The sequence below is a fragment of the Oryzias latipes genome, chromosome 13 (assembly GCF_053564925.1).
Source record: "Oryzias latipes strain Hd-rR chromosome 13, Olatipes_Hd-rR_3.1".
Lineage (NCBI taxonomy): Eukaryota > Metazoa > Chordata > Actinopteri > Beloniformes > Adrianichthyidae > Oryzias > Oryzias latipes.
In genome coordinates this window covers 18067024-18085596 of record NC_136249.1, presented here as the reverse complement: position 1 = coordinate 18085596, position 18573 = coordinate 18067024, and the positions used below count along the sequence as shown (strand labels likewise).

The 18573-nt window shown below is 39.8% G+C and overlaps 1 long non-coding RNA gene across 2 annotated transcripts in view; it reads right to left on the bottom strand.

Moving 5' to 3' along the window:
- The window catches only part of LOC144996843 (uncharacterized), a 47484-nt gene extending 29674 nt beyond the window's left edge, over nt 1-17810 (bottom strand). Inside the window, exons 1-2 of one of the 2 annotated variants that reach the window (XR_013659637.1) lie at nt 17050-17810; nt 5836-12520 (exon numbers count right to left, since the gene is read on the bottom strand). This is a non-coding gene — a long non-coding RNA (uncharacterized LOC144996843). Of the gene's footprint in view, nt 1-5835; nt 12521-17049 lie in introns of those variants that run through there. The other variant, XR_013659638.1, reaches the window with a different exon arrangement.
- Between the last annotated feature and the right edge of the window lie 763 nt (nt 17811-18573).

Here is an 18573-nt window from a genome sequence, read left to right as displayed (position 1 = left end):
TCAGTCTGACTTCATATGGCGCCAACTGTGGCAGCAGCTCATTAGTGGAAAAGGTGCTGATTTCAAAGAAAACTTTCACTACTCTGAAGTTCACATATTTGTTCAGATACAAGAGAAAAATACATGAAACATACGTTCACTTACTCTTAAAAATTAAGTTTTGTCAGATGTGTGTGGACTGAACTGTTTAAAAGCATTAATGAAACATCATTATTTTTATATAATTAGTTAACTGATATTTTTGTTGGTGCAGCTAAAGTAGCAGATTCCTTAACCGTAGACAAAAGAAATTACTATTTCAAATTAATCTGTAATCTTCTTGTGCTCTGTCTCTAAATGAATCTGTTTTGTGCAAGAACTGTTTCACCCCTACGTGATTTTGGTACAGTCCACATCGGGGCTGGCAGGCATTTTGGCCCAGACTTGGCCAAACTAATCAACGCATCCTGCAGGGGACATGGACCCACCTGCTGACACACCACAGGAAGACCTCACACACCTGAGCTCATCCAAGGACTCAGGAGGAGCAATCCTACAAACACTTCAAGCGCACTTAGATTTATGGATTTGGAAGGACTGCAGGTTTTTATTTAACCACAGAGAGACATTGGGGCATAAAATGGACAAAAACAAAACACATCGGTAACACTTTATATTAAGATTCCTTAACAAGCGTTGTTAACACATTAACAAGCATTATAAATGAATTTATAGGGTGTTAGTAAGACATTTATTAGTACAATAAGCCTAATAAGGTTTATTAAATTACTTAGTTAACACATTTACAAGCATTATTATTAGGATGTTTTTAAGATGCTAATGATGCATTTACTGATATTATAGGTGCCTAACAAATGTGTCAGTGTTAATAAGCTTAATAACATTTATTAACAACTTTTGTTAACAAATTAAGAAGTATTATTATTGTTTGGGGTTCTAGTAAGATATTTATTAGCATTATAGATGCCTGACACAAGCCTAAGTGTTCATAAGCTTAATAAGTTTTATTAACTAACTTAACAAATTAATAGGCTTTATTAATGTGTCAGATGCTTGTAAGATATTTATTAGCATTATAGATGTCTTGCAAATACCTGAAAGTGTTAATAAGATTTATTAACATCTAAAGTCAGACCATTGTTTTCTAAATCCATATTACTAAACTGCTTTTATACCATGGTCCGGTTGAATAATCGATTCTGATTGGCTGCTGGGTATGCGTTAAAACCTGATAACCGCACTGTGAAAAAAGAAGTTCCGGTCGGCTAGCTTAAATGATTTGTATCACTGCGCCGGCTTCTGTAAAACAACCTTTTGCTTCATCATCTGGGCAAAAACAAGCGGTAAGCGATTAACTTTCCCTCTGAATTGATGCTTTATTCAACCCATCGGGACGATCAGCATATATATATCGCCGAATCTTGACTGCAGCGGTGGTGCTGCACGACGCATCACGTAACATATAGTACGCTGTTTATGGGAAAAGTGATCCAAATCGAAAAAAAAAACAAGAATTAAGGACTAAAACCTGGTTAATATGTATTGCTTTTGTGAGTGACCATGGTATAAGCGGGTTAATGGCCTTCGAAGTGTGCGGTTACTACTTTTTAACGCACTTCGCGGAAGCAACCGTCCTCCGCTTCGCGTCGGACAGTTCAGGCTTCCACGGCGTGCGTTAAAAAGTGGTAACCGCACACTTCGTCGGCCATTAACCCTTACATAAGCTTTACAAATGTATTAATTAACTTTGTTAATAGTTTATTAATTGTTTTGCAGCACCTCATCTAAAGTGTGGACGTTTTTTAGCACAAACAACCATAAAGCATAAAGATTGTAAAAAGAACTTTATGACATTAAAACAGACTAAACATACACAAATCGTTCTGTAAAAGATATATAATAATTTAATTCAGACAAATAAAAAATATTAAAAAACATATAGACTGGTGTTGGATGACTCTAGCATCATAGCTAATAAGGATAAAGTATTAGCATCTATCCTGAGTGAAACATTCATTGCAAATCCCATCACCAGGAGACAATTCTCTGCATTCAATGCCAACTGCATTCAACCACTGTTGCCTTGCTTCAAAGTCCACAAGAAAGTTGCACAAGCCAGTCATTTTTGAAGAACGAAGACAATAAACCTACAGGAGCCATGCTAAAGCTAACACGCTAACGACCGACCGGTACAGAATCAAAGATGGGCGGGGCTTTTTTCGTCACCTGTGTGAAAGCTTAAAGTCTAAGAGGCCATTCAATTGGCTGAAAGCAAGCACGCCTGTTTTGCTGAGGAGTTTGATTGACAGAATCATTAGCCAATGGTGACATTAGTTGATGCACAATCAAAGATGGGCAGGTTAGCGTGTTAGCTTTAGCATGGCTCCTGTAGGTTTATTGTCTTCGTTCTTTAAAAATGACTGGCTTGTGCAGCTTTCTTGTGGACTTTGAAGCAAGGCAACAGTGGTTGAATGCAGTTGGCATTGAATGCAGAGAATTGTCTCCTGGTGATGGGATTTGCAATGAATGTTTCACTCAGGATAGATGCTAATACTTTATCCTTATTAGCTATGATGCTAGAGTCATCCAACACCAGTCTATATGTTTTTTAATATTTTTTATTTGTCTGAATTAAATTATTATATATCTTTTACAGAACGATTTGTGTATGTTTAGTCTGTTTTAATATCATAAAGTTCTTTTTACAATCTTTATGCTTTATGGTTGTTTGTGCTAAAAAACGTCCACACTTTAGATGAGGTGCTGCAAAACAATTAATAAACTATTAACAAAGTTAATTAATACATTTGTAAAGCTTATAAGCAGTTTAGTAATATGGATTTAGAAGACAATGGTCTGACTTTAGATGTTTATAAATCTTATTAACACTTTCAGGTATTTGCAAGACATCTATAATGCTAATAAATATCTTACAAGCATCTGACACATTAATAAAGCCTATTAATTTGTTAAGTTAATTAATAAAAAATATTAAGCCTATGAACACTTAGGTTTGTGTGAGACATCTATAATGCTAATAAATATCTTACTAGAACCCCAAACAATAATAATACTTCTTAATTTGTTAACAAAGGTTGTTAATAAATGTTATTAAGCTTATTAACACTGACACATTTGTTAGGCACCTATAATATCAGTAAATGCATCATTAGCATCTTAAAAACATCCTAATAATAATGCTTGTAAATGTGTTAACTAAGTAATTTAATAAACCTTATTAGGCTTATTGTACTAATAAATGTCTTACTAACACCCTATAAATTCATTTATAATGCTTGTTAATGTGTTAACAAAGCTTGTTAAGGAATCTTAATATAAAGTGTTACCCACACATTTAGTCTTTCTGCTGCTGATATGGAGACAAATTGGGCTGAAATTTACCTTAGTGGACTGTTGAACTTTCACGCACAAAAATCTTTGACATATTTATTTGTTAAAACTAAAAACACAGAAATCCTCCTAAAATTGAAAACTGTTAAACTAGAAAATGTTTAAAATATTTTCACATTTAGATTAACCACATCAGTTCTGTTTGATAATGAGTACTCAAACTAAAATCAATTATTACGTCCTCCAAATCCTCAACGTGTCTGTTAGACCCAATTCCCACTAGACTTTTTAAAGAAACTTTTCCCCTAATTAATGATCCCATATTAACAATGATAAATGCCTCTCTGGAAACGGGTTACGTGCCACAGTCTTTTAAATATGCAGTTGTTAAACCTCTTCTGAAAAAGCCCAGTTTGGATCCTAGCATCTTGGCCAACTATAGACCGATATCAAACCTGCCCTTTATTTCTAAAATCCTAGAAAGAGTTGTAGTTAAGCAGCTTTACTGCCACCTACAGGACAACAGCCACTTTGAAGACTTTCAGTCGGGGTTTAGACCTCACCACAGTACGGAAACTGCACTAGTTAGAGTCTCTAATGACTTGTTATTGGCCTCAGAAAAGGGACTACTTTCTATTCTGGTCCTGTTGGACCTCAGTGCTGCCTTTGACACTATCGACCACGGTATTTTACTCCATAGATTAGAGCAGGACATAGGGATCAGAGGATCTGCTCTCCAGTGGTTTAAATCCTATCTGTCTGATAGGTATCAGTTCGTTAATGTAAATGGCCATTCCTCTCAGTGCACTCGAGTCAACTATGGAGTCCCACAGGGCTCAGTCTTGGGACCGATCCTGTTTACGCTTTATATGTTACCCCTAGGAAACATAATCAGGAAACACAGCATTAATTTTCATTGTTATGCCGACGATACGCAGTTGTATTTATCCATGAAGCCTGACCAGAATGACCAGATAGAGAAACTGAACGCCTGCATCAGTGACATCAAGACCTGGATGACAATTAATTACCTCCTCTTGAACCCAGAAAAAACTGAGGTCATTATACTTGGTCCTAAAAACCTCAGAGATGCTCTGTCTGCTCAGATAGTCTCCCTGGATGGCATAAGTATAGCCCCCAATTCCACAGTTAGAAACCTTGGGGTTTTACTTGACCAGGATTTATCATTTAAGGCTCACATATCTCAGGCATGTAGAACTGCCTTTTTTCACCTGCGGAATATTGCTAAGATCAGAAATATACTTTCTAAGAGTGATGCTGAAAAACTCATCCATGCATTTGTTACGTCGAGGCTGGATTACTGTAACTCCTTGTTAGCAGCGTGTCCTAAGAGTTCCTTAAGAAGTCTCCAGCTTGTTCAGAACGCAGCTGCTAGATTGTTAGCTGGAACCAGCAGAAGAGATCACATCACTCCTGTGTTAGTTTCGCTCCATTGGCTCCCAGTTGATTCTAGAATTAAGTTCAAGATCCTCCTGTTAACCTATAAGGCCTTACATGGAATGGCCCCGTCCTATATTAAGGACCTCATAGTCCCTTACCAACCAATCAGAACACTTCGCTCGCAAAATGCAGGACTGCTTGTGGTTCCTAGAATTAGTAAAAGTACGGTTGGAGGTAGAGCGTTTAGCCACCAAGCCCCTGTCTTATGGAATAAACTCCCAGCTCATGTAAGAGAGGCCGACTCAGTTTCTACATTCAAAGCTAGACTGAAAACATTCCTCTTTGGACAGGCTTATTGTCAGACTAGTTAGTATTCAGAGATTATTTAACTTAATGTTAGTTTGTTTAAATTAAACTTAATAATAACTATTTCTTTTAAAAGGCTGCTAGAAGTTGAAGCTGGGGTAACTATGGTACACTGGGGTTCTGTCCTCTTTCCTTTTTTACTTCTACCCTTCCTCTCCTCTATTCTTGATCATAATTTATCATTTAGTTCTCCATGCCTCTGTTTGGTGCAGTGCGATTCATGTATTGTCCCTCTTTTCCTCTCCCCTCCTGGGGAGTGTGAGTGCTTCCAGACTCCAGTTGGCTCATCCGTGCTCCAGTTCCTGACCGTTTACCTCGCCTTTGCTCCTGCTCCTACACCTGGCTGTGGATCCTGCCTCTGGCTCGTCTCTGGCTCGTCTCTGCTCTGTACCTGACCGAGTACCTCGTCTCTGCTCCTGCTCCTACACCTGGCTGTGGATCCTGTCTCCAACTCGACTCGCGGGCCTGACTGTCCCACCAACCACGGATGGATGAAGCTCGTCTGCTGGACTTTTATATATGTAGTTGTAGATTTAGATAAGTTAATTCTTCTCTAAGATTTCTGGTAAATCGCCTGTCCGTCCTGGGGGAGGATCCCTCCTTCATGTGGGCACCCCTGAGGTTTCTTCGTTTTTTCCGGAATCCGTTTTTTTTGGGAGTTTTTTCCTTACCGCGAAGGGGGGTCTAAGGGCAGGGATGCCAGTATAGCTTAGTCAGTTTGTTAGTTCATTTTAGTATTTTTCTATTGAACTCTTTGTATTCGTGATCCTTTTGATTTCATGTTTTACTTCGAAGCCCATCGAGACGACTGTTGTTGTGATTTTGGGCTATACAAATAAAATTGAATTGAATTGAATTGAATTAAAAACAATTTCACAATCACTTAATCGAGCAAGAAATGTAAATGTAGGATTTTATATATTGCCTTTTTGTTTTGTGTCTTCTAATAATCTCTCCTAGTCCAGTCTAATACAAATTCTAGCTATCACCAGAAGATCTCTGACCTGAAACTTACCTTACTTTTCTCCTATTTGACAATCACCCATCTGACATTTTAGCAGGGCACCAAGTCTCGCTTGCTGTGAAGTATTGTTTGTGCCACTCTGCCTGCATTACTGAGCGTTATCTCCTGGACTGCCTTTCTGAGCTTCTGATCCTAATTCTTATTCGACTCTGTCTGCCACCTGTCCCGACCCTCACCTGAACTACAACTACCCTAGCCTGTTCTCTGATATTGTCATGCAGGTGCCTGACCTCTCCCTGCCCAATCTTGATTTGATTTGATTTGAAATGGTTTATTTCAAGCAATTAAGTAGAAATAATACACAACAGCAATATAAACATCAGTTATACATGCATACAGTAACTAATCAAACTTAGGATAATTAGACATATTAATAAATATTGCTTGAAAGGGAGTGGGAGGAAGCGAACTTATATAATCCCACCCCGATTATACTGTAACCATTTTATTACATGATTTATCAATATCCGGTTCCCAGTTTTTATCAGACAGAATTAAAAATCATAAGATATCGATAAAGCACATGACAAAGATGAATTACTTAAGTATTATGTCAGAAAATAACTATTTTAGAAATCAACATGGCAAATGCAGATCAGTCATCTGGAATATATGCAGATTATGTTACTTATAAAAGCCATTCATATGAATAAAACATAATACTATATCAGTAAAGCAGACAACACTGTTTCAGGAATTTTCATAACAAAAATTTCATCAAGTATCAAAAGTTAAAAACATGTGCAAAATTATGCTACATTAGGAAAGATTTTTGAATCAATTTATCAAGTTTTGGAGAAAGTGAAGTAATATCATTAAAAGTCAATCAATTTAACAATTTTCAATAAGTGGTTAATCATTTGTTTTACTTTTTTTAATATATTTTTTTTTTATTTATTTATTTATTTATTTTTTTTATAATAAAGTAATGCTGTAGGGGAAAAATAAAAAGGGTCCATAACTGTCGATTGTCCAAGGTTGGTATTTCTTCTTTTACTGATAACAGCTGATCTCCTGGGTTCAAAACAGAGTTTATAGTTCTCTTGGATGTTATGTCTGCAGACATTAGATTCAGGTCCATATCCTTCTTCAGCTGATATCAGCGACGGTGAAAGTTGAGGTCAAGTTGTCTGCAGGTCAGAACTCTGCTGTTATTCAGGTTACGTTAAAGTGATGAGTCCACGTGTCATATTTCTTGAAATTATTTGGCTCTTCGGTTTATTACTCCATGTTGTTTCAGACGACCGTGATCAAACACTTTTCAAAGTCTTTCATGGTGTTCACAACCAGAACCTTTGACCGGTCCTCTGGACCGAGCGGTTTGACGTAAATCCTGCAGCCTTTAACCCAAGTGTTCTCAATCTGCTTACGCTTCCTGAGAAGCCGTGCATGTTTTGAGATTTCAGCATTCCTTCTGGTCAGATGGTCATTCAGATAAGCAGCCGAACCTTTCAGTTGTTTCCTTTGGGACATCAGAGCTAGCTTGTGTTTGTGATTCACAAACCTGATGAGGATCGCTGGTTTATCCGTCTCCTTTTTCCTGGGGAGCAGGTGGCAGGTCTCGATGGTATTGAGATCCAGGGAAATCCTTTTAGATGTGAGAAATGAATGTATTTGCTGTTCCAAAGACACACCGATCTCCGTATTGGCACTGCTAGCTACGCTAGCGCTAGCATTAGCAGTGCTAGCTCGAGGCTTGATTGGTACTCCAGTGAGAATGACATTATTCATCCTTACTTGCTGTTCCACATCGTCCAGTCTTTTCTCCAGATTCTCGACCTGGTTTTCTCGCTGCTCGTTTTGAGCCCGAAATCTTCGGAACTCTTCCATCATAACACAGAGTGGCGTTAGCTTAGCCGACACTTGTTCCATAAAACTTTTCAGCGTTTCTTGAATAATGTCAAGAGTCTTCTTGAGGTCATCATATTCCTGGGGTTTCTTCGGGGGCATGGTCAGCTCTCTTTTTTGCAGTGATGAAAGTCTTCCGGGAATTCCCGGAAATCCGGGTTTTTGAGCAAACCGAACGTACTTTCCGGGAAATAAAGACCTGATCTCTACGGACAAATCGCTTTCCGGATTAGAAAATGGTCTGAAATCAGCTAATTTTAGCTTTATTTTCTATATTTCTCCGCAGATCGCTTCCTCTATGGTCGTGGCCATCTTTCGTCTTCCCGGCCTAATTGACCAATGACGGGACGTTTTAGTTGCTTTCGGATGCGTCGACGGGTCTGATTGGCTCTGTCTGCACCACGTGGTCAGCGTGACTTGCTTCCCTAGAGACCAAAACTCGCGGACCCACGCTAAACTTTCACAAACACATCTGAAGAGTTTGCGATCAAATTTGTGTTAAAATAATGGCAGGCATCGTCATTATTGAGCGTGGTCACGACCTCAGTTGTGAGAAGACGATAAAAAACAAATTGAAGTGGTCTTGGCTGGAAAAAAAAAAGATTTTTAAGGTAGTGTAGGTCAAATACTTTTTTGTGTAAAATAATCTCAAAACCACATTTTGAAATAATTTCAATTTTAGTTTTGAGTTTCAGTTTTTATTTTGAATACATTTCTCTATCTAATTTATTTGTATTTCCTAATTACCATGATTTAGTTCAGTATAGTTAACATTAATTATAAGTATTTGATGGTTTGGACCCGCACTCCCTTAAAAAATAATGTTTACAATGTTTAGTTTAGTTTGTATGTTTGTTTTGATATTTCCCAGATTACTTAGTATTGGTGTTAAAGAATTGATGTATTATGTTATAGAATTATAGTTTAAAGCAGATCCCATATTTTGATGTAATTATAGTTTGAGAAAACAGTGCAAGTGGATGTTGTACATCAGTCATTTCTAAAGCAGAAATAATGTATAAATAACTGAGGTATTTTCATAGAATATAATAGTTACTGGTGTTCTTTTTGCCATTTGGGGCTTTGATGTTACTATATTTTAGCAATTGTATGTTTTGCAGCTTTAAGGAAAAGCGTAGATTGTAGGATTGTGTTACTTTGAGCAATTTTCCAAATTCTTTTTTAGGACAAGCAAGTCCTTAATGGAGAGTCAAACTAGGGGTTTGAATGACAAATCATGATGCTCCAATTAGTCTTAGTTTCTTGATAAAGAAGTGAATAACTAGCTGCCAGAATGCACCAGAATGCATCTAAGACCACGTATTTTTCCAAAATTTCGCTCTGTGCCCGCCATATCGCTCAAAGAAAAGTTCAGGGATTTTTTCCTTGCCTGACTTTCATCACTGTTTTTGAAAATCAACCTTTTAAGTAATTTGAAGATAGTTGTATTCGCAGAGAGGCACGCCACGCGTCCTGCCGTGTAACCCGGAACCGGAAATCTAGAAGAATGAATCTTGCTTTAGCTCTGTGGACTGTTAGTTGTTTTTGACTCCTGTCAACCCCTCTGAGCAAGAAACCTGCTATACGTGGAAAAAGCCTTCTGCCCATTTATGACAGAAGTCAATTCAGTGGCAGTTTTATTCGCGATATGGACGCTGCCATGTTGGAGACAGACATCATCAGTAAACCTGGGGGCCAGTAGGAGTAGTAGTTGTTGTTTTTTTTGCAGAGGTAGACCGGCCCACCTCTGATCAGAAGATCACAGTTTTGGTTCCCACCCTGCCCGCCTATGTGTTAAATTATCTTGGGTAAGACACTGACCTCCACATTGGTCCATGTGGTTATGGGTTTGCGTCAGAGCACGGCAGCAGAACCACCATTAACATGTGAATGTGTGCGTGTGTTAGTGAATGGGACTATGACTGTAAAGCACTTTGGGCCTAGTAAAGTTGTAGTACAGTAAAGTAGGAAAGTAGTAAAGCACTATAGCAGTATATGCCATTTGCCACATACATAGGCATCTGATTGGTCAGTTTATAACTTAATACACTTGCTCTATGGAAAAAAAAATTAAGAAAAATGAGGATTATCAAGAACGTGTTAAAAACAAAGTAGCAGAGCAATAGTGGTTATTTTGACAAATGGACTAACTGAGTAATTGCTTTTTATCTATCTAGAGAAGTCTAAGGCGTGGCTTTTTGGAGCCTGTGGGACTGCCCGTTTGGAACGCCCGGAGGGGGGGGGGGGGGGTATCACTCATTCCATTTCTTATATTTTATATGTTTCTTACGTCTCTGATCTAAAGACTCCTAAACAGTACCGGAGTTTATTGGTGTTTGTTAAAGATGTTTTCCTGTCATGTTCTGGGATTAAAAAAACCTCCATGATTTTCAGTCTGGAGTAGCTGGTTGTGTGTTCCAAATCAAATTCTAAAGACTAAGCATTGCATGAAAACATGGGCCAATCTATTTATTAGAGTGTGTGTTAATTACATTACAGCCATCATGTGTTCAAGGAGGGATTGCTATTGATGTGTTGACTTTAAACCAATCAATTAATTACCCACCCAGCTCTGGAGCCTCAGAAAAGCTCTAACATTCTTCACAGCACAAAGTGATTATTAATTAGCTAAATCTCTCCAAGCAACATACCTGAAAGTATGCGTGTCTGTGGGCTGAATGAATTCCTGTGCATTTACTTGTAGCCTTGTGTGCGTATAGGTGTCGGACTTTGTGTCTTTAAAAAAAGTTGACAGGATTCATAATGGAGTGGCTGGCAGGATTGTGACCCGGTGGCCCTGGAGAACAGAAAGCTGTCTCCCACCTCTGAAGCACACTAGTTCTCCCTGAAACTGCTCAAAAAACAAGAGAAAGAAGTGAACTGACATGCACACTCAGTGGGGTTTAACAGTTGAGTCAGTTCATTTTACATTAATCTAAAAAATTCTGCATTAGACTCGAATGTTGTGTCACTAAAATGAAAGATTAGGTTTGAAATCCTGTCATCTTTTACACATTTATTACTTGAGTAGCTATATAAAATCTCAATTTGGACATTAAACATTTCAGGAAAACAGAAAAAAGATTATGTCGTGAGACGTAATCTTCAAATGCACTTGGTTAAAGCTTTGGAAAAATATTTTTGGTTCGGATTAAACCAATTTCCTCAATACCAGCACTGCAATACCCTACAGACAAATAAAAATGCAGCCATGTCTTTGCGTTCCGTCATTTTTTCGAAGGTGAAGGGTGAGTTGAAAAAGACGTTACACAGGGAGGAACAAAAATTGTCATCATCACCACAGCCCCTCATCCTGCTGCTTCTCCATCTCTCCTCATTTTGTCTCCTTTTCCACCCTCTACATCTCTTTCGCCCCCTGCCTTCTGCCTTAAAGGAGAACTGCAGATAACCCTGCATCACCACATCAAAGAGGAGATGAGAGGAAGATAGATAGAGGGGGGAGAGGAGGAGGTGCTGGAAAAGCTTGGGAAAGAAGATGAACAGAGGTAGAGGTCAGAGGAGAAGGATGGTTTGATGAGGAGGAGGAGGACTAAAAGCAAAGATGAAGTAGTGAATAAGATGAGAAGATATATCTTAATAGGGCTTCTCCTCAACAACCACACACACACTGCAGCCATGTCTACTTCATTTTTTCTATCTATTTATGTTGAATAGCTGAAACTTTCAGAGATGCATTCCTCTGCAGGTGCAAACAGAAGAATTAATGTTAGGAAGTTTCAGATCACCCACTCATGTCTTATGTCAGGGTGGAGTAATAAATAAGGTAAAAGGTGGAGAGAATCAGCTTTCCTTACAGGTTCGTTGTAAAGAACAAGCCAGAGAAGAATTGGAATAATACTTTAGAACCTTAAGCATATTCCTGAGCTTATGCCTCTAATTGTATTGCTCTCATACAGAGAACAATAGCATAGCACCTGATACAATAAGCAAGGAAATATATAAAATAACATTTACAAACACAAAACAGTTTTTGTAAGTTCTAGAGAAGTTTATTTTTAAAGAAAAAGGCAAACTTGTGAGGCTTGTGCGCTTGGATTTTTGATTGTCTTTGTGTCAGTCATACCAGGTTTTAGTTCTCAATCAACCACTGCTGTCTCGTTTTGTTTTATCAACAGTGATGACAAGCTTTGATATGTACATCAAGGAAATACTCCCCTCCTCGACACACGCCCTGAAGCCTGAATACAGAATGTAACATCACCAAGTCTCCTGCATATTGGGTCCTCATCCACCAGTTTCAGACTAAAAATGTATGAAAAAAAATGATTTCCTTATGGTGATTGACAGTTTTTAGGTTTAACTACAGGCTTGAAACTTGTCAGCCCCCTTGACCCTCATAACTAACAACAATACTACCTATATTCCTGATCGGCTTCACAGAACTGGCAGATAAACAAAACATCTTTATTTAGGGGAGGTTTTTTTCTGGTTCCTAGCCTACACAAAGCTGGAACCAAGTGCATTGGCAGCCGTATTCATTCCACCAGTCTGTCCAGGACTCCCACCATTCTGAAACATCAAGAGAGTGACCCCATTAGAGAAGGATTTAGTCATGGGAAGGACGCTGCAGCTCCACCAGAGCAACCCAAACCAACACATTGAGGAATATTCAGAGCAGCTATTGTCACGTTTGGAGCCCAAATCATGCTCTGTTCATGTCTTTGATCTAAAGCCCAAGAAAAGCTTTGGCAGAGTGTGTGTATTTGTCCATGAAGGAGAGTGAAAGGGTAGGAGTGTGTTTGCCATCACCAACAAGGTGCTGATGTGGAGAAACACTGACAGGTGTGTTGCTTTGATTTCTCCCTTTGTGTTTGGTCCACAGCTCCTTCATACTTTCACAAAGCGTCTTCCATCATGAACATACGCTTTTCATAACTCACAGATCAACACATGATCAAATATCTAAACCAGGCAATGCATCAAGAGGAAGATGTCGACAAACTATGCAAAGAGTGGTTGCAGTTTAAAGGCCAAACAAGAAAAAAACAACAAATAATGAATTACTCACTTTTATAAAATGTTGACATCCCATCCCCCACCCCCCACGTTGAAATATTGTGATTATGTAGATCATTTTGGTATAACTGCATACAAGTGGCATCCATTTAAATCCCAGCAAGGACACATTACCAAGATCCACTTTCCTATTTGTTTGCCTGTTTTGGACATTTTACGTAGTTCTGTTAGCATGCAGGAGATTTGTTTGGATTTCATTCTTCTTGTTCAGGCAACAAGGTAAACCTGATACAGGCAGGAAAATCAACAGTACAGAAAGAAAAGAAGTCCAGACACCAAACAGTCTGTGTTTGGATCCGTGTTTGCCAATTCACTCCTGCTTTGTTTGCTTTCTTTGCAGGTCTGGCTAGCATAAGTCCAGGGGGTGGGCATGTGGACATGAAAGACATGGAAGTTGGGGTACACAAAGCAGATGTTGGGATTAACTGAGTTAGATGAATTAGTATCTCCTGAGATGTACATAATGAATGAATTGGATTAGTCAAAGTTGGCTTTTGGCATGAGTTTCGTTCTTAAAAGGAACAGTTAAGTTCAATGTGCCCAAAGGAAACCTTCAGTAATGATTAATCCGAGTTTTATTTTCTGATTTTGGGTGCTTCATTGCATCTATGCAGTAAGAGTGACATGAGGATCACTGTTGAGGACAAATTCATTTCAATAAGGGAACTCTTTGGAATGTGAGTTAAGATTCATTTGTGTTACAGAAAAATGTGTGAGATACAAGTCCATAATCGTTGGCCTGTCAGGTTCTGGACCGATGTCGTCAAACTCAGACCATAGAGGCATATACCCCAGAGCCGGTGGCGGTTCAAGACCAGACCATGCTGAAGCATTGCTCCAAGTGGAGAACAGGTGATGGAGGCCTGGCGGACCTAGAATGCAGTTTCTCTCTGATTTCTCTTCAGAATGAACGAAACTGGTTTCATTTTGCTAATGCACATGATACTAAAAAATGCGCTATAGAAGCTAGAAAGACAAAATGACAGACATTTGAATAAGATGTTACCAACATTTGGAGCACCAAGAAGAGCTGGAGTTACACGGTGGTGACTGCAGTTTCTGGGGGTGGGGTTGGGGGTGTAAGAGCCGCAACCCAAAGAGGCAAGAGGGAAAGGAAAGTGAGCCTGGACTGTTGGGTTTCACTTAATCATCTCCTGATGCTGCTGTAAACACTGAAGCTGATCTGAGATAATTGGGTTTGTAGTTCGGGTAAACAGTGCAGTGCACATTCTCAGCGCCCCACCATTTCTATTCATTTTTGTGTTGCAACCCGGCACCAAGTTGCCTACCTTCTACCTTCTTGGTGTTTTTTTGGGTTCTACCATCTCATCTCCAACTCATCTCTCTTTACTCATATCTCCGCTCTCTGCCTCCCTCATCACATTCAGAAACACAGTCACATTGATCGCATTTTCCCACTAATGTAATTGCCCCCCCCCCCCCCCCCCCCCCCCAAAAAAAAAAAAAAAAAAAACTATGAGTGGATTTGTATTGCTTCAACCCCCCCCCCCCCCCCCCCCCCCCCCCCAAACCCCCACCAATTTTCCTCTATCTTGGTGACTGTAGCCAACTTTGGTTAGAAAAGGCCCAATAGCTTTGCTCAGCCTGAAAACATTACGGCCTCCAAAAAACAAACCGGCTTTAACTGTACCAAATGAAACATTCAGTAAACCGGTGGGTTTTTCCACATTAAAACAAAGCTGTAACCATTCATACCACTTTTACGGTATGCTGCTGTTGCAGACATGGTAACTGCTGCATTGCAGAAAATATCTGTTAACTTTGACTTCATCCACACCTCCGGATATTGTAACAAAAGGGAAGAAATGTGTAAAAGTTTTCTATTTATGTCACTCTTAAAAATGGCCATAGTGGTGGAGTGTCTATCTACTTTTCATTGAAAATCAATATTAGTAACCAATTAGTAATCAGTATTATTAACTATTAAGAGCTGTGCTTCACTCAGACCAGTTAGACTCTCCTGATCAACCTCTCCCTTGAATTGACACCTGTTTGAACTAATCATCTGTATTAAAGACACCTGTCCACAGAATCAGTATCAGCCCGACTCAGAACTCTCCAACATGTGAAAGATTAAAGAACTTTAAGTGGATTTAAAGGAGAAGATTGTAGACCTGCACAAGACTGAAATGGACTACAAAACCATCATCAAGATAAGCTATGGGTTAAGGTAACAACTGTTGGTGCAATTGTGCCGAAATACAAGAATTACAACATGACCATCAATCCACCTAGATATCTGGGGCTCCAAACCAGATCTCACCTGGTGGGGTTCCCATGATAAATGAGAACAGTGAAAAATAGGCCTAAAACAACACAGCAGGAGTTAGATGATGATCTCAAAGCAGCTGGGACAAGAGTCACCAAGAAAGCCACTAGTAAGACTTTGTGCCACAATGGTTTAACATTGTTCCGTGCTCACAAAGAAGTCCTGCTTAAGAAGACACATGTGCAGACCTGCCTGAAGTTTGCCAATGAACACCTACATGGTTTATAGAGTGATTGAGAGACGGTGCTGTGGTCATATGAGACCAACATTGAGCTCTTTGGCATCAACTCAACCTTCATGTTTGGAAGAAAAGAAATGTCTGTGTGACTTTCTTCCTACCATAGTTTGATGATTTCCTTTTTTCTGTCTCTGACTCTCAAACTAGCATGTAGCATTTTAAAAACTTCCTTTTACCAGGAGTATACATTTTTTTAATTTAGAAAACTTTCAGACTGAAATTTCTTTCCTAAAACAGAGACTGTAGAAAACGTTCAAAGAAGACTCCATCCAGACACACCTGCTTGATTTTCTAAGAGCACGGACTGGTGTTAACTAAAGTGGTTTTTGTCATTGGATTTTGAGAAGTAAGGCCTTTTTAAGCCTTCATGGTTAGACACTTAGGCTGCAACTGTTCACAAAGAAAACCAATTTCCAGCAGGTGATCAACTAAACACTGTGACATAGAAACAAAAAAACAAAAACAAGAATTCCAAATCAGCCCAACGGGTTTCTGATTCATCTGAATGGATCGATGAGAAGTTGTTTGATTCTAAAGGACTTCTCAGATGTCAATGCCGCTCCTGTCTGAATGTTAAATTTGTTCCGGGTTGTGTTTTAGTGGTTCCTTTAGTCAGTTAAGTCCAGATAGTATCAGAGTCCGGTGGTGTCAGGAATGACTTCAGTGTTTTAAATGAAAAATTTTAAACCTTAAGAGTAAACTCAGAGTTTATTCAGGCTGGACACATTTGGTTCGCTTTAAGTGAACCACAGTTTGTTTCTCCCGACACTTTCAGTCTGAATACACCCAAGCAGACCCTAGTCCAGCACCAAAAACTGCTCTCGAACCCATTTTTTCACGGCGGTCTCGGTTAGTTTCCAATCGGATTGAGTTTTAGTTCACTCTGAGATTCCTCAATCTGAATACAAACTGTTTCCCGGAATGGAGCAACTGAACCAAAACAACCAATGTAGCCGATGTAATGTAGCAATATTAATGTAGCAGCACATGTGCCGCAGATAAAATAAAAGCAATGATTGTCGTATTATCAAACAGTAACTCCCCCCCGCAGCATGCCTCTATAAAATATAAAATTTGAATGAACTATACCGACTCAGACGGCAAAGCGCAGGACTTCCAGAATTTCCGTCTCTACTTGCTTCGCCTCGTAATTCCTGACCAATGAGTGAAGAGATCTTTAGTCACATGGTTTTGTTTAAAAGCCCTTGTTCAAAAGGAAAGTCCGCTTGATGGCAGTCTATATCCAGACCAAGCGCAAGGTTCGGAACTCTATTTGGACCAAATTAAGCGGACTTGATCAACAGATTTTTCTAGTCTGAATACACACTAAAATATAAAAAAAACTCTTTGAAGTTTAGCTCTTGAGTCTATGTATGTTTGTTACATGTGAACTAAATCACATTAGTGTTAGACTAATGTGTTGTCACCTGGATCAGTGTACGTTAACGTTTGAGCTCTGATCACCATACACGCAGTGTGTGAGAGCTAGCTTACCTGCTGCTCACTCCCAAGGCTGCCGCAATGTGGATCAACTGTGTTTGGATTCTAGTCGCCTGGATCATCCTGTCATTTCTCAAGCATCCACTGACAGCCCTGCTCCAATACTCTGTCGCTGACTTTGCCAAGCTTCGCTCTTCTCCACTCGATTCACCTCCACCAGCGCTGCTCCAGCACCCGGACATCCTATTCCAGCCTCGTCGGAGATACATTCACCGCGGCTCGCGTCGGATGATCCGTGATGAGAACTCCAACTCCAACACCATCAGGTCATTTTGGTCCGCCAGTCGCCGTCCGCCGAGAAACTTTGGTCGTCGCGCTAATCAAAGCTTCCTGACTCGTCTGCCTCGGTCACCTAACGATCCGGCCGCCAAACTCTCCGCCAACTTTGGTCTTCTGAACATCCGCTCTCTCACGAGCAAGGGTCATCTCATCCAAGATCTCCTACTCGACCACAAGTTGGATTTTATGTGCCTAACAGAAACATGGCAGCAGCCAAATGACTTCACCTCACTGAATGATGCTACCCCTCCGGGGTTTGTTTACATCGCGCAACCACGTGGCTCCGGCCGCGGAGGGGGGCTCGCGATGATCTATCGCGAGAGTTGGAGGATAACGCCTGTGACTGTCCCTGCCTATGAGACATTTGAGGCAAGTGTATGTCAACTCTCTGGCCCTGTTCCAACTATTGTCGCTGCATTTTACAGACCCCCAAGATCAGTCAAAAATTTTATTACTGACTTTTCTGCTCTTTTAACTCTCCTTGCCACTCTTTCACCGAGAATAATAATTTTAGGGGATTTTAATATTCACATGGACAGTGACACCAACTCCCTCACCAAAGACTTTGTTTCCTGTCTGGACAGCTTCGGTCTCAATCAACATGTTAACTTTCCCACCCATATTAAGGGTCATGTATTGGACCTCGTTTGCTGCTCGGGTGTTACACCTGCGGACTGTAAACCAGACCCCCTCCCGTATTCTGATCATATGCTGTTATCTTTTCATGTCAACCTCTCTGTTTCTAAATCCAATCTTCCACGCACCATTAGCTTTCGTAAAATTACGGACATTAACCTGGACAATTTATCCTCACTCATCCATAGCATGCCCAGTCCTGATAGTGCCTCCCCTCCCGAGGAACTTATCTCCCACTACAATTATAACCTCCATCATTTTCTAGACATTCTCGCCCCGCTCAAAACAAGGTCTATCTCATTCAACGTCTCTGCACCCTGGTTTACTCCAATCCTCAGACAACTCAAAGCTAAAGGTCGCCAACTAGAACGACTCTACAAGAAAACTGGGCTCACTATTCATAAAGACATGTATTATAACCATATCATCCAATACAAAGACTCCATCTCCAAGACCAAAACAGAATATTTCTCTGGTTTGATAAATTCCGCTAATGGCAACTCAAAGGTCCTATTTTCTATCCTCTCACGTACAACCACCTGCCAAAATTCACTTCCTCCTCATTTGTACTCCTCTGATTTCTGTAACACCCTAGCGTCTTAT